Below are 23,632 nucleotides of genomic sequence, written 5' to 3' on the forward strand. Positions count from 1 at the left end.
GTCCCCTATGCTTAGACATAGGCTCCATAGTATGCTATGCTGTGTACCGCACCTTATGTGTGCCTTGCCACATGTCTGGCAAGAGGGTACAAAGGTGATCAAGGAGTGGATCACCAGACAACGGTCAAAATTGTCCTTGGAGAAAATAAGGACATGTTTCTCGATTATGGAGGTGATAAAGAGTTCGGTGTAAAGGGTTACGTCGATGCAAGCCTTAACACCTATCCGAATGACTCTGAATAGAAAACCGGATACGTATAGTGGAGCAACCATTTGGAATAGCTCCAAGTGGAACGTGGGAGCAGCATCTACGATATGACATAAAGTTTTGCGAAATACATAGGGATCTGAATGTTGCAGACCCGTTGACTACAACCTCTCTCACAAGCATAACATGATCAAACCCAGAACTCATTGAGTGTTAATCACATAGTGATGTGAACTAGATTGTTGACTCTAGTAAACTCTTTGGATGTTAGTCACATGGCGATGTGACCTGTGATCACATGGCAATGTGAACTAGATTATTGACTCTAGTGCAAGTGGGAGACTATTGGAAATATGCCCTAGAGGCAATAATAAATTGATTATTATTATATTTCCTTGTTCATGATAATCGTTTATTATCCATGCTATAATTGTATTGATAGGAAACTCAGATACATGTGTGGATACATAGACAACACCATGTCCCTAGTAAGCCTCTAGTTGACTAGCTCGTTGATCAATAGATGGTTACGGTTTCCTGACCATGGACATTGGATGTCGTTGGTAACGGGATCACATCATTAGGAGAATGATGTGATGGACAAGACCCAATCCTAAGCCTAGCACAAAGATCGTGTAGTTCGTATGCTAAAGCTTTTCTAATGTCAAGTATCATTTCCTTAGACCATGAGATTGTGCAACTCCCGGATACCGTAGGAATACTTTGGGTGTGCCAAACGTCACAACGTAACTGGGTGGCTATAAAGGTACACTACAGGTATCTCCGAAAGTGTCTGTTGGGTTGGCACGAATTGAGACTAGGATTTGTCACTCCGTGTAAACGGAGAGGTATCTCTGGGCCCACTCGGTAGGACATCATCATAATGTGCATAATGTGACCAAGGAGTTGATCACGGGATGATGTGTTACGGAACGAGTAAAGAGACTTGCCGGTAACGAGATTAAACAAGGTATCGGGATACCGACGATCGAATCTCGGGCAAGTATCGTACCGCTAGACAAAAGGAATTGTATACGGGATTGATCAAGTCCTTGACATCGTGGTTCATCCGATGAGATCATCGTGGAACATGTGGGAGCCAACATGGGTATCCAGATCCCGCTGTTGGTTATTGGCCGGAGAGTTATCTCGGCCATGTCTGCATGACTCTCGAACTCGTAGGGTCTACACACTTAAGGTTCGATGATGCTAGGGTTATAAGGAATAGATATACGTGGTTACCGAATGTTGTTCGGAGTCCCGGATGAGATCCCGGACGTCACGAGGAGTTCCGGAATGGTCCGGAGGTAAAGATTAATATATAGGAAGTATGGTTTTGGCCACCGGAAGTGTTCCGGGCATCACCGGTAGTGTACCGGGACCACCGGAGGGGTCCGGGGGTCCACCAGGTGGGGCCAGCAGCCCCGGAGGCCTACATGGGCCAATAGTGGGAAGGGGCCAGCCCCTAAGTGGGATGGGGCGCCTCCCCACCAAGGCCCATGCGCCTAAGGGGAAGAGGGGGCAAACCCTAAGGGCAGATGGGCCTTAAGGCCCATGCCTGGTGCGCCTCCCTCTCCCCCTCCACTTGTCCGCCACCCTAGATGGGATTGGGGCTGGCCGCCGCCCCTAGGGTGGAACCCTAGGTGGGGCGCACCCCTCCCTCTCCCCTATATATACTTGAGGACTTGGGGCTGCCAACAGATGAGTTCCTCTCCTTCTTGGCGCAGCCCTACCCCTCTCCCTCCTCGTCTCTTGCGGTGCTTGGCGAAGCCCTGCTGGAGTACCACGCTCCTCCACCACCACCACCACGCCGTCGTGCTGCTGCTGGATGGAGTCTTCCCCAACCTCTCCTTCTCCCCTTGCTGGATCAAGGCGTAGGAGACGTCACCGGGCTGTACGTGTGTTGAACACGGATGTGCCGTCCGTTCGGCACTAGAATCATCGGTGATTTGGATCACGACGAGTACGACTCCATCAACCCCGTTCACTTAAACGCTTCCGCGTAGCGATCTACAAGGGTATGTAGATGCACTCTCCTTCCCTCGTTGGTACACTTCTCCATAGATTGATCTTGGTGATGCGTAGAAAATTTGAATTTCTGCTACGTTCCCCAACACTTCAAACTGTTGTCAATGATTATCAGGGGAAAAATCAATTTCTTTTTGAAACCTTTTCAATTTATTTTTTCGGTTTGATTGTTCACACAAGCTGACTTGAAACTTCTAAGTTTGCGGCCTTTTTTTCGTTTTATTTTCATAGGCCAAAATGTTTAGTCCTTGTTCCTATATATTTGTATGTAGCATTTGGATGTGTCGAAGAGCACAATATTTTTTTCAAACTTTTTTGGCATTTGAAAAGAAAAACAATGAGACTTGGCAAATCCACCCCTATACTTACGCGGACACGCCCGGGATGCCCACGAACACTGATCGGGCACTCTCTAAATTCGTGCCTACACACACTGATCGGTCACTTCAAATACCAAACTGTTGTCAATGATTATCAAGGGAAAATCAATTTCTTTTTGAAACTTTTTCAGTATATTTTTTCGGTTTGATTGTTCACACAAGCCGACTTGAAACTCCTAAGTTCGCGGCCTTTTTTTTCATTTAATTTTCACAGGTCAAAATGTTTAGTCCTTGTTCCCATATATTTGTATGTAGCATTTGGATGTGTCGAAGAGCACAATATTTTTTTCAAACTTTTCGATATTTGAAAAAAAAAAGGAGACTTGGCAAATCCAGTCCCCTATATTTACGCGGACACGCCCAGGACGCCCGCGGACAATGATCGAGCACTCCTTAAATTCGCACCTACACACATTGATCGGTCACTATAAATACCAAACTGTTGTCAATGATTATCGGGGGAAATATCAATTTCTTTTTGAAACCTTTTCAATTTATTTTTTTCGGTTTGATTGTTCACACAAGCTGACTTGAAACTTCTAAATTCACGGCCTTTTTTTCGTTTTGTTTTCGCAGGCCAAAATGTTTAGTCCTTGTTCCTATATATTTGTATGTAGCATGTGAATGTGTCGAACAACACAATATTTTTTTCAAACTTTTTTGGTATTTGAAAAAAAACAATGAGACTTGCCAAATCGGGTCCCCTACTTATGTGGACACGTCTGGGACGCCTGCGGACACTGATCCGTCACTCCCTAAATTCGCACCTACACACTGATCGGACACTGATCGGACACATGTAAATTGAAGTTGCTTCCAACTACAGGTACTATGACAGTGTCAATTTTCTTTTCTGAATATCTTCTCAATGTCATTTCCAAGGCACTCATCCTGGCAGCACATGGGGGGCGTTCATTTGGCGCACGGCCAACACGGATTCTGCATTATTCAGAGGTATGTAGTTCAGAAACATGCTTCAATGCGTTCAGAAACTACGTGGGATTAATATTTACGTGGACTCTGCACTTTTTATTCAGATTATCAGTAGTGTGTTTGAACTGTCTTAAGAAAAGCTAATTTGCCCATATTGTAACCTAAATTTAACCTTACGTTCGATCCATAAATATAAAGACAAAGTGGTATACCTTTTTGTCCAGCCTGGGGCTTGAGGTTCGCCTTTGCCTGTAGATTGCTCGGAGGTTGGCGCAGACAGGGCAATTCCATCATAAGTGCTGTTGAAATCTAATTGCATGGCAAGTGCCGCTTCTCCGGCATCACCAATGCTGGACTCAGCAGGCGCACATATCAGCGTCTGGTTTGCTCCATTGGACACCAATGGCTGTGCGGCGGCGAGATCCGGGCAGGGGAAATCTATGTAAAATAAAGCAGTACACGAATAAGAAATCGGTCTAGATACATGGGATACCACGGTGATCAAAAAATGGGGGCACCTAAGGTTACCGGTCAACCGGATCTCACAGGAACTCGGTTGCGTCGTCTCCCCCGGTCGCCATCTCCATAGCCGGGAGCTTCTTGCCTTGCCGCCCAAAGGGAGAGGATAAATTGCTTTTACTTTTCAGCGGCGGTCGGCTCAGCTAGGTCCCACACCATGACAAACACTTACCCGTTCGACAAACTACATCTCCGTGAGGGAAGGAGATGACGGATGTTTTTCTGTACCACCCAAACAGATATTCCGTCCGTTCCGAATTACTTGTTTTGGATTTGTTTTAGATACGGATGTATCTAGACTCATTTTAGTGCTAGATATCTCCGTATCTAAACAAATCTAAGACAAGTAATTCGGAACGGATGGAGTATGTACTAACAGAACATCATAAACATGGACCGCTATTTATTCGTTATTTTAGACGGCTCTGCTTCGTACGTCACTGTTTTAACGGACGTACTCCACCTGTCTCCATACGATCTCATTGAATACAGCATGCGACGTGTCGTAGCAGGAGCACGCGCGCCCGTCCATACCATCGCCGTTCTCACCCATTAGGTGAAGCAAATATAACAAACTAGTACTATAGTCGATCGAGTGGTCGCTAGCTAGCTAGGAGACCACTACATTGCTCCAATTAACACTGCTAGCTACTAGATTCACACATACTCAGCCAAGTGAACTAATCGGCTGCCCTGCCTGCTCATCACCAGGGTTCAGTCATTTTGCAGTACAGGAAGCAGAGGTGGTCGAACATGGCTACGATGACGATGTTCATGCTGCAGGAGATCCTAGCGAAGAGGTCGTACATGCAGTGGCCGACGAAGGTGAGCGCGGGAGCGAGGTAGGCGAGGGCGCGGCGGACCCAGGGGTGGCGGCACGGGAGCTAGAGCGCCAGCGCCGCGGTGGCCGCCTGGAGCGCTCGCCTCGGCGGCCTTGCTGCAGCAGACGTGCTGGTCACCGACTGCGTAGGTGACCGCTATGGCCAAGGCGAAGCAGACGAGGGTGTCGCAGCCGGTGAAGAGCGCCCATCCGCTGGCCCGCTGGACGGCAACTCCCGTGCTGGTCTTGGTGGCCACGGACGATGCATGCACGATGTGCAATCGAATGGTGTCCTGCAAAGAGCTAGATGACACCAACAGCCTGATTATTAGTATCGTCCGTAGATCGTGCATAGGACGTCGTGTGTATAGCAACGCTGGACGAAGTATAGTCTTGTTAGCGCCCTACCTTCTCGGTAACCAAAACTTTGTTAACAGCCCCACCTTCTATTCTTGACAAGAACAAATAAACCGATGAACGAGCTTGTAAATAACTAATTGATGAATGAGCTTGTAAAAAAACTAATTGATGAATGAGCGTATACCAGCTCGACCTGGATAGCAAACAAATGGATGTACATAACGTGATGGAGGTGAAGCCTCAGCAAACAAACATACAATGTGAGTGACATAGACACGCAGGCACATGCACACATGCCTGGCAGTAAAAAGTTAGTTAGCTAACTCATTTTAGGTGCACGGTAATTTTCAACTTTTTTTTTGAACCGGGCAAACCCCTTTCCGTTACTTCGAACGGAAATACAAAGTTCGACGGAAAGTCCAAGAACAGGGAAAAGGGGAGAGCGAGCTCAACGCACTGCTAGGAAACCCACCACACTCGCCCACCATCGAAACGAGTGTTATGGGGCGAAAACCTAAGCAGCACCAAAGTAAGACTAGCCCTATTACAAACGCAGGGTTTGAACGATCTCACACAGTATCACAAAGCGGAGCTAATATAGTCTTAGTAACAAAGCAACCACCACAGGAGATCTTCAGCGAAGTTGTCGCAACGGGACCGTGCTGCTGATGAGGGCATGCGAGGCATCCAACAAGTGATGTGCAACTATCTGATCTGAGCCCCCCTTTACAAAATATCTTGTAATGTGATAACTGGCCAATCTTCTCTCTAGAACTGTAAGTTGGCATATTCTTCGAATTTTGAGTATTGCATGTTGCATGCTCTACTTTGCTATTCGTAGGTGCAGAATATACCGGTTGGTTCGGGACATGAAGTTTGGCACTTCCGTTCTCCAAGATGTACACGACGGATGAAATGAATGGACAATCGTTGGGATTGTCCTGCACACACAAAAGAGCCCTAGTTGGATGGAGGCAGAGAAACATAAAAACAGATGGTTTGTTGCTGTAGACATATTAGCAAACAGATATAGGGCATGAAATACCAACATCAAGAATATAATACGTGCACATCATTGTCAGGTTTCTCTGAATTAAACCTGACATTAGACGAATATTTTTCATAATAACAATAATAAATCACATTTTGGATTGACACATTAATTCTATTGCAAGATCTTGTATTTTGCTATGAAAGAGAGAAGCTCCTGAGAGAAAGAAGAGCAGCAGCCTTTGCAGTTTGCACGGTCGGGGGGAGAGAAGGAGGTAGAGCAGCAGCAACAACTTAACATTTCTGTACACGTATCTGAGAGAGAGATAGTAGCAGCAGCCCAGAACGAATGTGCTTCTGTCAGCAGTGACCACGAGCATGGTAGGTCTGGAGGAGATGGTCCATGCTGATGGCGTCAGGTTCAAGCAAGTGGGTGACTAAGCGGCGGCGCTCCGTAGCAGGGGAGCCCCGGCGCGCAGGCAGATGCAACGACCAAATAGCTATATGCAGATACTACATTTTAATGATTACTTATAAATTTGTTGCATTTGGATTGAGCAAGTCCAAAATCTGCTCATTACATCTCTCCAGGAATGAGCATCTGCAAGTAAAACTGAGTTTTTCTCCTCTTCTTACTTCCTTTTCTTGCAAATAGCAATTGAAAAGATTACCTTAGAGATAGTACACCATCTACAGCACAAAATTAGACATCTGAATCAACACATCATCAAAGCATGCCATCTGGATTCTTAAGAACAGATGCTCAAACACTCGAGGCGTAACACATGATTGCTAAAAAGGTACTACCTCTGTCCCATAATATAAGACGCTTTTCAGTGCTTTTATGCAGCAAACCTATGCAACATAAACACACGATTTAGACAGTTGACTGCATACAACAACAACAACAACAACAAAGACTTTAGTCCCAAACAAGGTGGGATAGACTAGAGGTGAAACCCATAAGATCTCGCAACCAACTCATGACTCTGGCACATGGATAGCAAGCTTCCATGCACTCCTGTCCATGGCTAGTTCTTCGGTGATACTCCAGTCCTTCAAATCTCTCTTTACGGACTCCTCCCATGTCAAGTTCGATCTACCCTACCTCTCTTGACATTATCAACACGCTTTAGCCGTCCGCTATGCACTGGAGCTTCCAGAGGCCTGCGCTGAATATGGCCCAACTCTATCTCGTATATCATCATTCCAAACCTGGTCCTTCCTTGTGTGGCCTCACATCCATCTCAACATGCGCATCTCCGCCACACCTAATTTTTGAACATGTCTCCTAGTCGGCCAACACTCTCTCTCGAAACAGGCTTTCCACTTTATAAATAGAGCACCAATCAAACAGAGTACACGGCTGAACGATACAATGGGATGGGGTAGCACTCCAACAATGCCGATCCCAGGCTAACCGGATCATGCACACGACTACGCTAAATAAAGTACAGGAGGAACTGAGAACAACACCTAAGTTCCACGACAACGCTCCCCGGAGGGAGAACGGCGCTAAGCATCGCCATTGCCGAGTCCCGAACAGACATAGGTTTTCACCCGAAACCCGGACACGAAGAGCACCACGACGACGTCTTCAAGATGATAACAACGCCCCAAGCATCGCCGTCGTCGGTGACAAAGCGCGGAGCTTTTGCTCCGCAACTCCCCGCGTCACCAGACGAGGTCTCCAGGGCAAGTGTGACAAGCCCAGCACTCCACATCCGGATCGGGGCGACGCCATTGGCAGAGACAAAGAGCGCGCCCGAGCCACCCGCTGCACCACCTACCCCCGCCCACACGACCAAGAGGGAATGCCTTCACTGCCGCCATGGTGCCTGCCAGAGAGCCAACCATGCGGACCGCCATCCAGGGCCGCCACCCCGGCATCCATGTCCAAGGCTCCACAAACCGTCCACGTCATGGTGCATCCACCTCGGTAGGAGTAAAAGGGAGCTCCTTTCACTCCTAGCCCAGCATGAATCACGGAGTATGGGTCGATGCCACAATAGGAAGCACCCACGCCTTCGTCTCTAGTCAGTCCCGGTGCACCGGGGGATACACTACCTCGTGACTCCCGACGGCTGTCGCCGAGCACACTCTCACAACGCCATGTCCGTGGCCCTTGACGCCGATGTGCCCGACAGCGTTTCGCAGCCTCGACCACCACCCACGTCCACCATACCCGCGAGGAGAGGGACCTCAACGCCCACAGGCACCTCCCGGATCGAGCCCAAGCGCACCTATCCAGAGCGCAAACTCCAACTCGCCCCGGGCCCCGTCCAGATCCGCTCGAGCACAAGCCCCAACTCACAGCCATGCCATCGGCCTAGAGAAAGGCGAAGGAGGCCCGCTGCTACCACCTAGCGCCACCGGCGGGGGGCCGACACCCATCTCTGAGCACCGCCGCCCCACCGAACCGCACCATCCATACCCCCAAACTAGGCAACTCCAGCCGCAAAAGCCATCGGATCACCTCACCATGGCATAACACCGCGCCAACCACCTCCAGTAGCCGAGACGACCGGCGACGGCTGGCCCCCGCTACCTTAGCCCGCGCCGCCCACGTGCAGCAGGCCGGCGGAGCCCCCACGATCCAGATCTGGACCGAGAAGTTCACCACAGCCGCCCCACGCCGGCATGAAATGCTTGGCAGCGGATCTGCAGCCACTCGCGCCTCCGTGCCAGAGAGCCGCCGTCCGGCCGCCCCGGACGCAGCCGCACCGCGCCACCCTGCATAGCTGCGCGCATCCGCGCTGTCCAGCGCCAGACACCGAAGTGAGGAGGGCCCGCCGCCACCGACACCGGCCGGGCTTTGTCCGGAGACGACGGGGAGGGGGAGGGGAGGGTTGGAGGCGACGACGCGTGGTTTCGCACCCCCCTCCCCCCCCCCGGCGCTCGCAAGAGCGGGCTAAGCGGGACAATAACTGGCTTTCGTAGTTTCAGTTCAATCTGGTTGGCCAACACTCAGTTTCATACAACATTGTGGGTTGAACGCCGTCCTATAGAACATGCCTTTTAGCTTTGTGGCACTCTCTTGTCACACTGAGCTTGGCGCCTTATCCATCCGGCTTTGATTCGATGGTTCACATCTTCATCGATATCCTCATCCTTCTGCAGCATTGACCCCAAATATCAAAAGGTATCCTTCTAGGGCACCACCTGACCATCAGGGCTAACCTCCTCCTCGTGCCTAGTAGCACTGAAACCGCACTTCATGTACTCGATTTTAGTTCTACTAAGTCTAAAACCTTTTGATTTCAAGGTTTGTCTCCATAGCTCTAACTTCCTATTGACCCGATCCGACTATCATCGCTAGCACCACATCATCCACAAAGAGCATACACCATGGGATATCTCTTTGTATATCATGTGTGACCTCATCCATCACCAAAGCAAAAAAATAAGGGCTCAAAGCTAACCCCTGGTGTAGTCCTATTTTAACGAGAAAGTCATTAGTGTTGCCATCACTTGTTCGAACATTGTCACAACATTATCGTACATGTCCTTGATGAGGGTAATGTACTTTGCTGGGACTTTGTGTTTCTCCCAGGCCCATCACATGACATTCTGTGGTATCTTATCGTAGGCCTTCCCGAGTCAATGAACACCATTTTGCTCCCTGTATTTCTCCACAAGTTGTCGCACCAAGAAAATGGCTTCCACGGTCGACCTCCCAGGCATGAAACCAAATCACGCTTGTCATTCTTAAGCGATGCTCAATGACTCTATCCCATAACTTCACTGTATGGCTCATCACCTTAATTCCACGGTAACTAGTACAACTCTGAACACCCCCTTGTTCTTGAAGACTGGTACTAATATACTCCTCTCCATTCTTCTGGTATCTTATTTGCCCGAAAAATGGGGTTGAAAAGCTTAGTTAGCCATACTATCGCAATGTCTTCGAGACCTATCCACACCTCAACGGGCATACAATCAGGGTCCATCGTCTTGCCTCCTGACCTCAGACTTCTAGATTCGCCGCACAAAACGTCTGCTGGTATCATCGAAAGAGTAGTTAGTTTAATGGTAGAGCTCTCATTCTCCCCATTGAACAACATGTCAAAGTACTCCCCGCCATCTATGCAAGTCTCCTTGTCCTTCACCTGAACAACATGTCGAAGTACTCCCCGCCATCTATGCTAGTCTCCTTGTCCTTCACCTGAACAACAAGTTGAAGTACTCCCCGCCATCTATGCTAGTCTCCTTGTCCTTCACCAGGAGCTGGTCTGCTCCGTCCTTGATGCATTTGATTTGGTCGACATCCCTCGTCTTCCTCTCTCGGATCTTGGCCATCTTATAGATTTCCCTTTCACTTTCCTTCGTGTCTAACCGCTGGTAGAGGTCCTCATACGCCCGACCACTTGCTTCACTCACAGCTCGCTTTGCGGCCTTTTTTGCCATCTTATACTTCTCTGTGTTGTCTGCACTCCTATCCAGGTAAAGGCGTCTGAAACAATCTTTCTTCTCCTTAATAGCCTTCTCGACATCATCATTTCACCACCAGGTATCTTTAGCTTCGCTTCTACTTCCTTTGGACAATCCAAACTCCTCTAAGGCCACCTTACGAATGCAAGTCGCCATCTTCATCCATATTGTCTGCATCACCTCCTTCCTTGCAAGGCTTCTCCTTAATAACCGTCTCCTTGAACGCCTGAGCTACCTCCTCCTTGAGCTTCCACCACTTTGTTCTAGCGACTTTGGCACGAATCCGAAAGCTGAAGTCAACCACCACAAGCCTATGTTGAGAGACAACACTCTCTCTGGGCATGACCTTACAATCTAGGCACGCCTGCCTATCTTCTCTTCTCGAAAGATTGAAATCAATCTGGCTAAGAGTGTTGACCACTACTAATAGTCACCAGATGTGATTCTCTTTTTAAAGAGGGTGTTAGCTACAATCATATCGTAGGCTAGAGCAAAGCTTAAGACATTTTCCCCTTTTTTATTCCTGATGCCATTGCCAAAGCTCCCATGCACCCCTTCAAAACCGATGTTAGATGTACCCATGACCCCAAAGACAGTTGACTGCATAAAAAGAAAAAAATGAAGCCACTAAAATCATGCTTCCTAGATCAAAATCAATTATCAACGGTAAGAAAGATACAAATAACTAGATAAGTACAGTATGTGAACTTCTAAAGCAAGTAGCTGACATATGAATACAAGAAAAATAATAATAAGATCTAGCCCATGAACAAGTAGATTATAAAGCCTATTGCTTTCCACAACATTGTCCACTATCTATAGTATAAAATTCAATAACAACCACTATTAGAAATTAGACCCAAACGCTAAAAAGCGCGCGTGTGTGTGTTGGTTGTCTTGTTCGAGTACACATGCATGCACCATCCGATTTGGCACCGCCCCGTCTGGTCTTCCTTATCTTATCCAGTCCCTCACTTCTCTGGTTCACTAGTAGGAAAACCCTTATAGGTTGAGAAATTTAATGGCGCCGACCAAAATCCGTGCGCCACTAGTATCTTCGGTAAAAACCACAAGCGTGAGAAACTTTGTCAGCGCTACTTGTGAGTTCACATTAGTGTCGTTGGAGGACACCAACGGCACTAGTAATTGGACCCAGCTACCTGCGAAGCCAAGAGTTGATAGCGGTGTCTAAAAAGATCCTTTGCCGGTACTACTTCCTTTTCTATTGGCGTTGGTCTGTAAGGGTAATGCCACAAGTAACATTATCCGCTTATGCCATGTGGGCCCCGAAATCTAGAGGCGTTGGCCACTAGTGGTGTGGGCTATTTCGACCTTCGTCACAAGATATATTGGGACCCACATGTCATGTGCACCTCTGTGCGTGTTTTATTAGTGGCGTTGATTCTTCTGTAGCATCGAAAGTGCTTTTCGTAATAGTGGCGTCGATTTTGTTGCCAATGCTACAAATGTGTATGGGGGGCAATAATTGAGCTCACCCCAGTGTAGGCATGTGAGCCTTTCTTCTTCCTTTCCTCACTCTCTTCCTCTCAAAAACTCCATTGCATCGTGTTTGTAATCCCAAGGACACCAAGATCAACGTCACGCTCAAGCTTCTAGACATCAAGGCAACACACAAAAGCACGGACTCGAGCATGGATGCTACATTGGAGTATCTACATGAAGTTCTTCTCGATGGTAACACATTACCTACTGTCGTCGATGAGTCAAAGAAGGTCGTGAACCCTATTGATTTGCTGCACTTAAGATACCACGCCTGCATCAATGACTGTATCATTTATCGGAATGAGTACGAATACCGAACAGTCTGGAAAGTGCGAGGAACCCCGATTCAACCAGGAAAAGCAAACTCCTCATAAGGTTGTATTGTACTTTCCTATCATTCCTCGTTTGCAGTATCTACATGCCAACAAGACGCGGAGCACTTGCATTGCCACAAGGATAGGAAGCTGGCGGGTGAAGACGACGGCATGTTGAGGCACACTGCAAATGGTTGCCAATGAAAAGCAAGGAACATCGTGGCGGGTGTGAGTACAGATGGAATTAATCCTTTCAGCAACCAAAGCAGCACACACAAGACCTTGCCTATCTTTGTATGGTTCTACACCCTACCACCTTGGCACTACATGAAGCGGAAGTATATACAGATAGTTATGATATTTCAAGGGCCGACACAACCGGGGAATGGTATTAACTTATATCTCGAGCTACTGAAGGAGGAGCTACTCACATTATGGGTTGTTGAAGGTGTCAAAACCTAGGACGCTAGCTAAGGAAAATATTTCCCTATGAGAGTTATCTTGCTTACAACGTGCATGAGTATCTCGGTTATGGGCATGTCTTTGGCTAGGTGTGCCACGAACACTGCGGTTGTGTTAAGTGAATGGATGATACGTCTTATGTCCAGCTAAAGCGCATAACAGGCGGCTCTAAGAAAACCGTGTTCATAGAGCATGGGGGGTGGCCTAATGAGGATGACGAGTGGAGAAGTCATAGAGATTTGTTCAACGGTACAAAAGAGACTGCCAAAGGCCACGTAAGAGGAGCAGAAAAGAAATCCTCATTTGTTGAAGTGTTGGAAATAGTGCCCTGCGAATGGAAAGACAAAGCGGAAGGCCCTCGATCCGTTGTTAAAAAGTATGGAAAAGGAAGTCTGTTTTTTGGGACTTGCCTTACTGGCATCTTTTCAATACACCTCATAGTGTTGATGCCATACATATCATGAAAAATGTCTGCTAGAGTGGTTGGTACCCTGTTCAACATGCCAAAAAGACAAAAGATGTTCCAAAGTCAAGAAAAGATTTGAAAGAACACACTATAAGGAATGAATTGACTCAAACGGTCGGAATGACATGGCTGAGGGCAAAACATCAAAAAGTGATGATCTGAAGCAGCACAAGGGTTGTGGAGGAGCAAACTCCACCTTGCTACTACGATGTGTACAACACTAGTGTTGAAGGAACAACTTCAACGTGCAGCACTAGATATCGCTCTAGTGCCAAATGTAGGCCGATATGGCAGCAAGAGTTCAATCCAGAACTCCTAGAGCACAAGATCTACTCCAAGATCTTAGATAAGAACAACAAGTTCTATTATATGTAGTGGGTACATAGTCTCCTCATCATTCTCCCCTAGTTGTTTGGAATTTGCCCTCGAGTTATCTTCATAGAGTGCTTCTTTTGGATGGTAGAGAGTCAAGTCCGCAACATTGAAAGTGTTGGATATACCCATGTCGCTTGGAAGATCTATCACATAAGCATTATCATTTATCTTCCTCACGATAGAGAAGGGCCCATACCTTCGCTGCCTAAGTTTCCCTTTAACACCTAAAGTTAGCCCCTCTTTTTCGGAGGTATACCATCACCTTATCAACAACTTGGAATGATTTTGGCCTCCTTTTGCAGTCAGCAAATTGTTTATATTTCTGATTTTGTGCTTCCAAAACACCACGAATCTCTTCAAATAACTCAGTGTAATTATCAGAAAACGACAATGCAGACTTTGAGTTTCCCCTTGATGGTAGCTTCACCAGATCCACCATGTGTGTTGGAACTTTAGTGTAGACAATGGAAAAATGGCTCCTTCCCGTGGATCTATGCTTGGAATTATTGTAGAACTCTGCAAGAGATAGAGCTAAATCCCATTGTCCCTTTCTTTCTCCACAAATGCAACGGATCAGATTACCCAAAAACTTGTTAACCACTTTCGTTTGTCCATCTGTTTGTGGATGAGCAGTGCTAGAAAATTTCAATTCAGTGTTGAATTGCTTCCACAAAGTGAGCCAAAATGCAGCAAGAAACTTGCTACCACAGTCTAACACGATGGACCTTGGTACTCCGTGAAGTCTGACCACTTCTCGAAAGAATAGATTTTGCCACATGATGAGCATTCGTTATCTTGTAGCATGGGATGAAATGAGCCATCTTAGAGAATCTGTCCATGACCACAAACACAACATCACTTGCTCGCCTTGTTCTTGGCAAGCCCAAGACGAAGTCCATAGAGATGTCCTCCCATGGAGCAACAGGAATAGGCAAAGGCATGTATAACCCTGTGTTCTAGACTTGGCCTTTGCAGGTTTGACATATGGGGCATCGCTAAACAAACTTTTCAGCATCTCTCTGTAGTTGTGGCCAAAAGTAGCGAGCTTCTAGGTTAGTGATAGTCTTCTCCCGTCCAACATGGCCACTAAGATCACTTGAATGGAGTTCTCTAATTAGCTTGTTGCGCAGAGAACTCCTTGGGATGCACAAACGATCATTTTTGAAGAGATGGCCATCCTGCACCAAATAGTCGTCACCTAATGGCTACCCCTGATGTGCTTCACCCAAACATGGCCAAGTCTTCATCATCCTCATACAACTCCTTTATTTGATCCATGCCTGGAAGTTCAGCCTCAAAAGAAGTCAAGAGGCATGCACGACAACTCAAAGCATCGGCCACTCGGTTAGTTGTCCCAGATTTATGCATGATGAGATAGTTAAACCTCTTCAGAGGAGTGCACGACGACTCAAAGCATCGGCCCATCTCGCTAGCATGCGGTCAACATGCATTTGATTTCTAAAATGCTTCAAGGATTGATGGCCACTATATACAATGAACTCTTTAGGCAGCAAATAAACTTCCCAAGTTTTCAAGGCTATGAAACGGCATACAATTCTTGCTGATAGGCGCTCCATTTTTGTCTAGCTTCACTTAACTTCTCACAAACGAAAGAAATGGGGCTTCCTTTCTTGAGATAGAACAGCTCCAATGCCTACTCCACTTGCATCACACTCCAACTCAAAACTCTTGTTGAAATCAGGTAGCACCAAGACAGAAGCTTGTGATAGTTTTTGTTTAATCTCATTGAAACTAGCTTCAGCTGCTTCTGTCCATTGGAACCTTCCTTTCTTCAAACACTCGGTAATTGGTGCCATGATAGTGCTGAAATTCTTCACAAATCGCCTATAGAAAGTTGTAAGGCCATGAAAACTTCTTACCTCAGAAATGGTCTTCGGAGTTGGCCATTCTCGGATTGCTTTCAACCTTAGAATAATCAACACGAATACCGTCACATGTTATGACGAATCCAAGGAAAAGAAGTTGTATTTGCAAGAAAACACATTTCTTCAAGTTGACGTAGAGCTGATTTTCCCTTAGTACTTCCAACACCTTCTGAATGTAATCAAAGTGTTCATCCTCATCCTCGCTATAGATCAAGATGTCATCGAAATAGACCATAACAAAGTGGGATAAGAAGGGTCATTAGGACTTGATTCATGAAGTGCATAAAGGTACCTGGTGCATTTGAGAGTCCAAACGGCATGACTAGACATTCAAACAACCTTCTTTTGCCTTGAAGGTTGTTTTCCATTCATCCCGGGGTCTGATACGGATTTGATGATATCCACTTCTTAAATCCAGCTTTGTGAACACTCTTGCTCCACTAAGCTGATCCGACATATCATCCAGACAGGGAATAGGGAATCTATACCTTACAGTGATCTTGTTAATGGCTCTACTGCCCGCACACATGCGCCAAGATCCATCTTTCTTTGGCGCGAGTAGGGCTAGTACAGCACATGGGCTAATACTTTCTCAAATGTGCCCCTTTTGAAGCAATTCCTCCACTTTCTCCTTCAATATATCATGCTCCTTTGGGCTCATTCGATAGCATGGAAGATTAGGAAGACTTGCTCCCGGAATTAAGTCAATTCTATGTTGAATTCCTATCATCGGTGGCCTTGTGGCTCTCCAAGTATGTTCTGAAATTCTGCCAATAAACCACGTACCTTTGCTGGAATTTGAACAGTCAGGCGCTCTTCTCCTTTTACAACAAGTGTAGCACACAAATTTGCCTCCTTCAAGTCTTCCATAAACTCATGAGAGGTATGGGAGATAGTTAACATAGTTTTCCCCTCCTCCTTAGGGGTATTACCTTCAGTTTGTTTGGTAAAATAATGATCTTTCTCTTGTTGGAAATGAAAGAGTAAGAATTTTCCTTGCCCTTGTGTGTAGTATCCACATCAAATTGCCAAGGTCTCCCAAGAAGAACATAGCTGGCATCTATATCAACTACGTCACGCAACACGTTTGAGCAATAATGTTTTCCCAAAGGAAGTAGTATGTTGCATTGTTTGGTAATCCTCATATTCACTCCTTTCTTGATCCACCCAATAGTGTAGGGTTTGGATGATCATTAGTATCATGACTTAAATGGTTCACCAACTTCTGGGAGATAAGATTCTCGCAACTGCTACTATCAATCACTAATTTGTATACCTTGCTATTCACTGCGCATTTGCTCTCAAATATTTTCTTCCATTGTGTGACGTCTGGTTGTGGTGTGGAACATAGGAGACGCTGAATCACACATACCACCTCTTCACCTTCTTCTTGACAAACCTATTGTCCCTCTACATCTTCAGATTCGTATTCTTCCTCATCGCCTTCACCATCATGGATAGTTGTGTTAACAAATTTCCTTAGTGTCAACTGCTGGATATGTGTCCCTCTTCACCACATTTATAATATTTTGGGCCTTTATTTGACTTACGCTTGCCTCTAGTTTGCTTCTGGATGGGTCATTTTGCCTTTGGCATGAGGATATGGAGGATATGGAGCCTTAGTTGCCATTCTTGTCCTCACAAACCTCTTTGCCTTTAAGACCAGAGCTTGTGCTTGATCAATTGACCAGATTTGTTGCATCATCAATCGATCTTGAATCGCATCATCGACACCATTGATGTACCTTGCAACTTGTTGATCTTCAGTTTCAGCAAGGTTGCACATCACTTGTAACCTTAGAAACTCCTCAATGTAATCTGCAACGGTCCTATTTCCTTGAGCAGAAATTTGAAATTGGATAAATAGGATCTGGTCATAATCAGCTGGCAAAAATCTCCCTTTCAAGAGACCTTTCATTTGCTGCCAAGTTCTCACACGAGGTTCTCCTCTCAGCTTGCGCTCTTCTTGAACGCGATGCCACCATGCACCGGCTCCTCCTTTCAGCTTGTATGTGACCAAAGGAACTCTACGATCTTCTGAAACCTCCATGACCTCAAAGAAAGTCTCCACTTCATATAACCAGTCTAGGCACCCTTCAATATCAACATTTCCTTTAGAAGTTGGGATCTCAGCTTTCACCTTGTATGTATCTCTTGCATATGTAGGGTTGTTACTCTCCGATATGCGTAGAGATCTAGTTCTTCAAGGGTATCATCATATTCTTCACCTTCAGAAGCTTCAACATAAATTGGCCTTCTTGAAGCATGTTGTTGTGGCGGTCTTGCTCCAAGATTACCTCTCCTTCTTTGATGAGCCTCTTCTTCTTCTTTAGATGAATCTCCTTCATTGGTGACCCTTTCTTATCATCTCGACCAGCTGGTCAAATCTCCGATTAAGATCTTCACACAACTCTTTGATTTGTTGTTCTGCAGCATCCATCCTCTTCCCAAATTGCTCCATTGCTTGCTGCAACTTGCTCTCGAAGAGGATAGTAAGAACTAGTATGGGTCAACGAGGCTCTCATGCCACCTGAAGCAGCACAAGCGTTGTGGAGGAGCAACTCCACCTTGCTGCTACGATGTGTACAACACAAGTTTTGAAGGAACAACTTCAGCGTGCAGTGCTAGATATCGCTCTAGACGAATGTAGGCCGATATGGCAGCAAGAGTTCAATCCAAAACTCCTAGAGCACAATATCTACTCCAAGATCTTAGATAAGAAGAACAAGTTCTATTATAGGTAGTGGGTACATAGTCTCCTCATCATGATCATTGTCCCCGCGCTTGCTTCACTCTAGATGACAATGAGATTGATCAAATTTCAAGTGCCTCGGAGGTATCAAAGTTAGTTCCGGGTACTATGGGAGCCCTTGGAGATATTTAGACATGAAAAAACGCCGGGTCTTCGAATGAAGTGCCATGACTGTCATGTGATAATGACAAGGTTACTTCCGGTTGAACTTAAGAGGAGTAATGGACAAGCATGTCCGCGATACACTTCTTGACCTTTGCAATGTTTTCGACGTTATCTCTCATAAGTCTATTAGTTTGAAACGACTCGCAAGGCCACAAGAAGAAATCATTGTCATACTATGTGAGCTTGAGATCTACTTCCTGCCCGCATTTTTTTACGTTATGGTACGTCGTTGGTCCATCTTGTTCATGAGATAATCAAACTGGGACCGGTATTCTTTCACAACATGTTCCCATGCGAAAGGATGAATGGGTTCGTCAAGGGATGCGTTCCTAACAAGGCCCATCCAGATGGAAGCATCATGCAGGGATAGAAGACCGAGGAGTGTGTCTCTTTCTGCATATTACATTGATGTCGGGAAATCTATTGGTTTGCCCGTTAATAAGCATGCTGACAAGCTTGAATGAGTAGGTAGCGCCATTCTGAAACCGTATTTGCATGTGCATCATGATAGACAAGAGGCTACCCTTTTGCAACTAGGCGAGCCTTGTGCTTTAAAATTTCACCACTTGGACTCTTTTTGACTTTGTACACTCACTTGAGAAAAACTAGCCTTGTGTTCCACCAGTAGATCAATTAGGAACCAAGTGGCATTCTAAGTTATTGATGACATCTCTTCATCAATGGCTCTTCGCCAACATGCCTCTTCCTATGCATCTTCTAGAGACATCGGCTCTTCTGCCCCGAGCATGCACTCATTCTCATCACTGAGGTCAAGGTCACTTCTGGTGTTGAGTGATTTGCTAGGTCCTTACTGCTGCTTCACTTTTAGTAGTAGCTTCTAGCGCAGGATAGTAGACTGAAAACTCAATTCCCCTATTTTGCATCTCACACCGCACTCCATTCCCACGGTTTTGCTTCATTAAACACCACATTCCTTGTGACAATGACTTGCTTGTAGGATTGAAACACCTGTAGGCTTTTGTCAGTGGTTCGTATCCAATTGGAACAACACGGATGCTTTTGTCCTCTAGCTTAGACTGGTTTGGCTTTGTGATCTTTACATAATCAACACACCAAAAAGTGCACAAGTGATAAATTTTTGGCTTTCTGTTAAACCAAGCCTCATACGGTATCCTGTCCTTCACACTTTGTAGGAGCTCTATTCAAGATATACACAACCGTGGTGACTGCCTCTCCCCAAAATGATCTAGGAACACACATGCTTTTCAAAAGACTTCTTACTATGTAGATGACTGTCTGATTTCTACGTTCTACCACACCCTTTTGTTGTGGTGAATATGGTGTGGTGAGGTCATGTTTAATTCCATGCTCATCACAATATTCAACAAAATTCTTTGAATTAAACTCTCCATCTCTGTCTGTTCTAAGATATTTCAGTTCACAACTCACTTACTTTTCATCTCTCCTCTCTTTCTGACTTTTATGTATAGTTGCCAAAGCCTGATATTTACTTTTTAACCTATCCACATGTATCTATTGTAATCATAAACAACCAACAACAAGTAGTTGTTCCCTGCCGGCGTTGGTGGTGATACATGCCCACATAGATCAGCGTGCACAAGTCTTAGTGATACAGGCCCACATAGATCAGCATGCACAATTCTTAGTGATTGCTCTACCCTGCAAGCATCACAGATCTGTTCTATATGATCTACCTAAGGTAGTCCCACTACTATTTGCTTTCTAGCAAGATCACGCAATGCATTGAAATTTAAGTGTCCATACCTAGCATGTCAAGTCCATGAAGTATCCCCTGCATTTGCCGTCAAGCAAATTGGCCTTGTCAGACTAAGATCAAGGCTATATAATCTTACAACAGCAGATCAACATCCTCAATGGCCCATCTTTTCTGCCACACATCTCACTTTCTTATTGGCAAACTTCCATTCCCCCTTTGGTTGTTCTATGCTCTGTCTACTAGAAGTAACACTTCCACCTCCTACCTTTTCTTCACTCCCAGAACTCACCTCGGATCTCTTGTTACCAACGAAATGTTCCCACTTACAACGAGATACCATAAGGTGCATACCATCGACGGGGTTGCCGAAGCGTTTGACGAACTCGCTCGTCATGCGCCTTGTATCGTTCGACAAGGTCCTCCAAAATGAGGGTTTAAGCGGCACACATTGCTCAATCGAAGTGACAATCTACATATAGTGCACCGGTGCCACTTGAAGGAACTTTTGGACCACGCACAACTCTAACAATATGTCACCAAGTGCACGGATCCCTGCAAGGAGCATTGTAATCCTGCTCACGAAGTCATCAATGAACTCCGTGTCTCCCATCTACAACACCTCAAATTCCTTGCACGGTGACTGAAGACTTGCTTCCCTCACACGATCATACCCCAAATGAGATATCTTGATGGCATCCCAAGCAGCTTTAGCATAATCACAGCTGGCGAGAGACGATATCACAGAGTCTGGTATAGCAGAATAGATCGTGAACAAAGCTTCCTTGTCCATGTCATAATCCACGGTTGTGCTCAACATCACCTCCCACACATGGGCCGATTTGCAGGGCCACACATCTTCATGGCCCAAATCATATAGTTTGTGCGTGTGAGCTGCGGCCATGTGACATGGAGGCGCGGTTGCTGAGGCACAATGACGGGCTGCGTAGTCAGCAACAGCAACCCACCTCCTCCGCTGACCTTGATGGCCTTCAGCTTCTGCTCCACCAATTCCGCGCGTTTCGCCTCGATCTGCTTCTTCGTTGCCTTGGCTATATCCGTCGGCGACGGTGCATATGCCATTGCTTTCTCCTCTTGCCTCGAGCTTCGATGCCAAATGATGGTCTACAAGCCTTCCTCTCCTTCTGCTCTACTTCCACCAATTCCGCACGTTCCGCCTCAGTCCGCTTCTTCATTGCCTTGGCTATCTCCGTCAGCGGCGGTGAATATGCAATTGCTTTCTCCTCCTGCCTCGAGCTCCAATGCCAAATGATGGTCTACAAGCCTTCCTCAGCCTCACTATGACCGCGGATACCACGAGACGCTCAATCTCACAGGAACCTAAATCAGGCAAAAGCTCAAATGGGTTGAGTGCACACTAAAACTGCAACCAAGAAGCAGAGGAAGACCAGCAAGAGAGAACCAAGAAAAGAGGAGTGTTTTGGTCGGCACTACATCGCATGCCATTTTGCTATTTCTGGGATTAATTCTCAAGCGGCAAGAGCTGAGGAGATATGCACCCTCTGCCGCAGCAACGTACACTCAGGAGCGCGCCTGCCAGTTGCGCCCTGCTCACCCACTCGTTTTGCTGACTGTTGTGCCTAGCAAGTCAAGGAGCCCATAGTGTTCAGGGCATGGCCAACACGTCATGGCCTATGCACCTCCTTATTATTACAACAAACTCAAAGAAGAAAGCAAAGCTTGAATAATAGAGGACATGATTAATCTAACACCCACCCCCATGCCGCTCGACAATGGCTGCCATGGCACCTAGCCTACAAGGATATTGAACAGGACGTGATGCTCAGCGAGGTCCGACGCTGAAGCGATCCTGACCAGCACTGGTTCCCATGCGGCTCAGCGGCGACCACCTTTGTATTAGCCTCCCAGAAAACAGCAACGACAACAACCAGAACACTCTAAGTGGATGGATTGAATCGATGGGAAAGCTCGACCAGGTCAGTCGCCGGGAGACTCCAATAGTGCGCAACCAAATCCTCCACTTCAATTTAGGCATAGACATTGTCATCAGGGTGTGGTGTTGTTGGTACTTCTCCCATCGACCATGAGAACAAGGGGAGGAGCAACACCAAGCACCACACCACCAGCTGAAGGAGGAGCGAAGCAGCACGCAAAGCAAAAGCAACATCAGCTAGGGGAGAAGAGCTGGCAAAGGAGAAAAGCACCAACAATAGGAACAACCTGCTACAGCCGTGGAGGATAGCTAGGGGTAGAGCATCAACAGCTGGCGGCACGACAACGACAGTAGAGGTGGCAACGGAAGAGGCAGTTGGATGGGTGTCGGGCTGGAGAGCTTCTTCTGGAGCTAGGGCTCCACGAGCATGGCCTTATCCGCCAGCCCTAACACCTAGGGATAGGCCCTTTTACAGCAAAAACGTAGTCGCTCGACTCAAATTCCTGGACTAGTCGAGATTAGTCGTGGAGAAGTCGAGTAGTCGATTGATTACCTCTATGAGTCAAGTCGATACACCTGGTCAACACTGATGTTAGGACTGTAAGACTAGTCGCACAACTCATAATCCTTATCATAGGCATTTTTGGGGGTCAAAATAGGTGCACCCAAACTAGTAGCTCTGTGTTTTGGTTATTTAACGCTAAATTGCCTACTAGCTGCACGTTATCTAATCCACGAGCGTCCTAAGTTGCTAAATGTTCTTAGCTACACTCCACCAATTAAGTTGCATATTAACTTCTGTTACAACTATTGAGATGGAGGCTAACCAGGGCATCAATACCACTGGCAGCTCTTGCCTGAGCAGACACCCTCGTGCCCTCCTTCTAGGTCACTTGGCGGTAGTGGTCATGGGCCTCATGGGCTAACCTGCGCGTCGATGCACTGGCGACTCTTGTCTGAGCAAACATCCTCACGCCCTCCTTCTACGTCACTTGGTAGTAGTGGGCCTAGGCCTCATGGGCCAGGTGATGAGCACTCTCATAAAACACTCCCCCTCAAGAGGGGTGATAGATATGTATCATTCCCATCCTGTCACACGCTAAACTGCATTCTCTGGTTCTCAGTGCTTTAGTCAAGCAAATCTACAATTTGCTACCCTGAACTCACATTATCTTGATCCTAGCATCCAATTTTTATTTGATAAAGAATATGTTAATCTCCACATGTTTGGTTCTATCATGTTGAACTGGGTTGTTTGCTATGTTAATTGCCGACTTTTTGTCGCACCATACATTCATACAACTGCTCTTAAATATTTTTAGCTCTTCTAATAGATTCCTTGTCCATAACAACTCACTCAATCGCTAGGACATGGCTTTGTATTCAACCTCTGCAGTTGATTTGGAAACAACATGTTTCTTGCTTCTCC

The 23,632-nt window shown here is 46.3% G+C and overlaps 1 long non-coding RNA gene across 19 annotated transcripts in view; it reads right to left on the minus strand.

The window, feature by feature from the left end:
• Positions 1-5,520: 5,520 nt before the first annotated feature.
• LOC125552097 overlaps positions 5,521-23,632 on the minus strand; it is a 39,541-nt gene continuing 21,429 nt past the window's right edge. For 17 of the 19 annotated variants that reach the window (XR_007303392.1, XR_007303435.1, XR_007303401.1 and 14 more), the window contains one exon: positions 5,521-6,189. This is a non-coding gene — a long non-coding RNA (uncharacterized LOC125552097). Of the gene's footprint in view, positions 6,209-6,909; positions 6,929-23,632 lie in introns of those variants that run through there. The other 2 variants (XR_007303395.1, XR_007303397.1) reach the window with 2 other exon arrangements.

The sequence above is a fragment of the Triticum urartu genome, chromosome 1, assembly GCF_003073215.2.
Source record: "Triticum urartu cultivar G1812 chromosome 1, Tu2.1, whole genome shotgun sequence".
Lineage (NCBI taxonomy): Eukaryota > Viridiplantae > Streptophyta > Magnoliopsida > Poales > Poaceae > Triticum > Triticum urartu.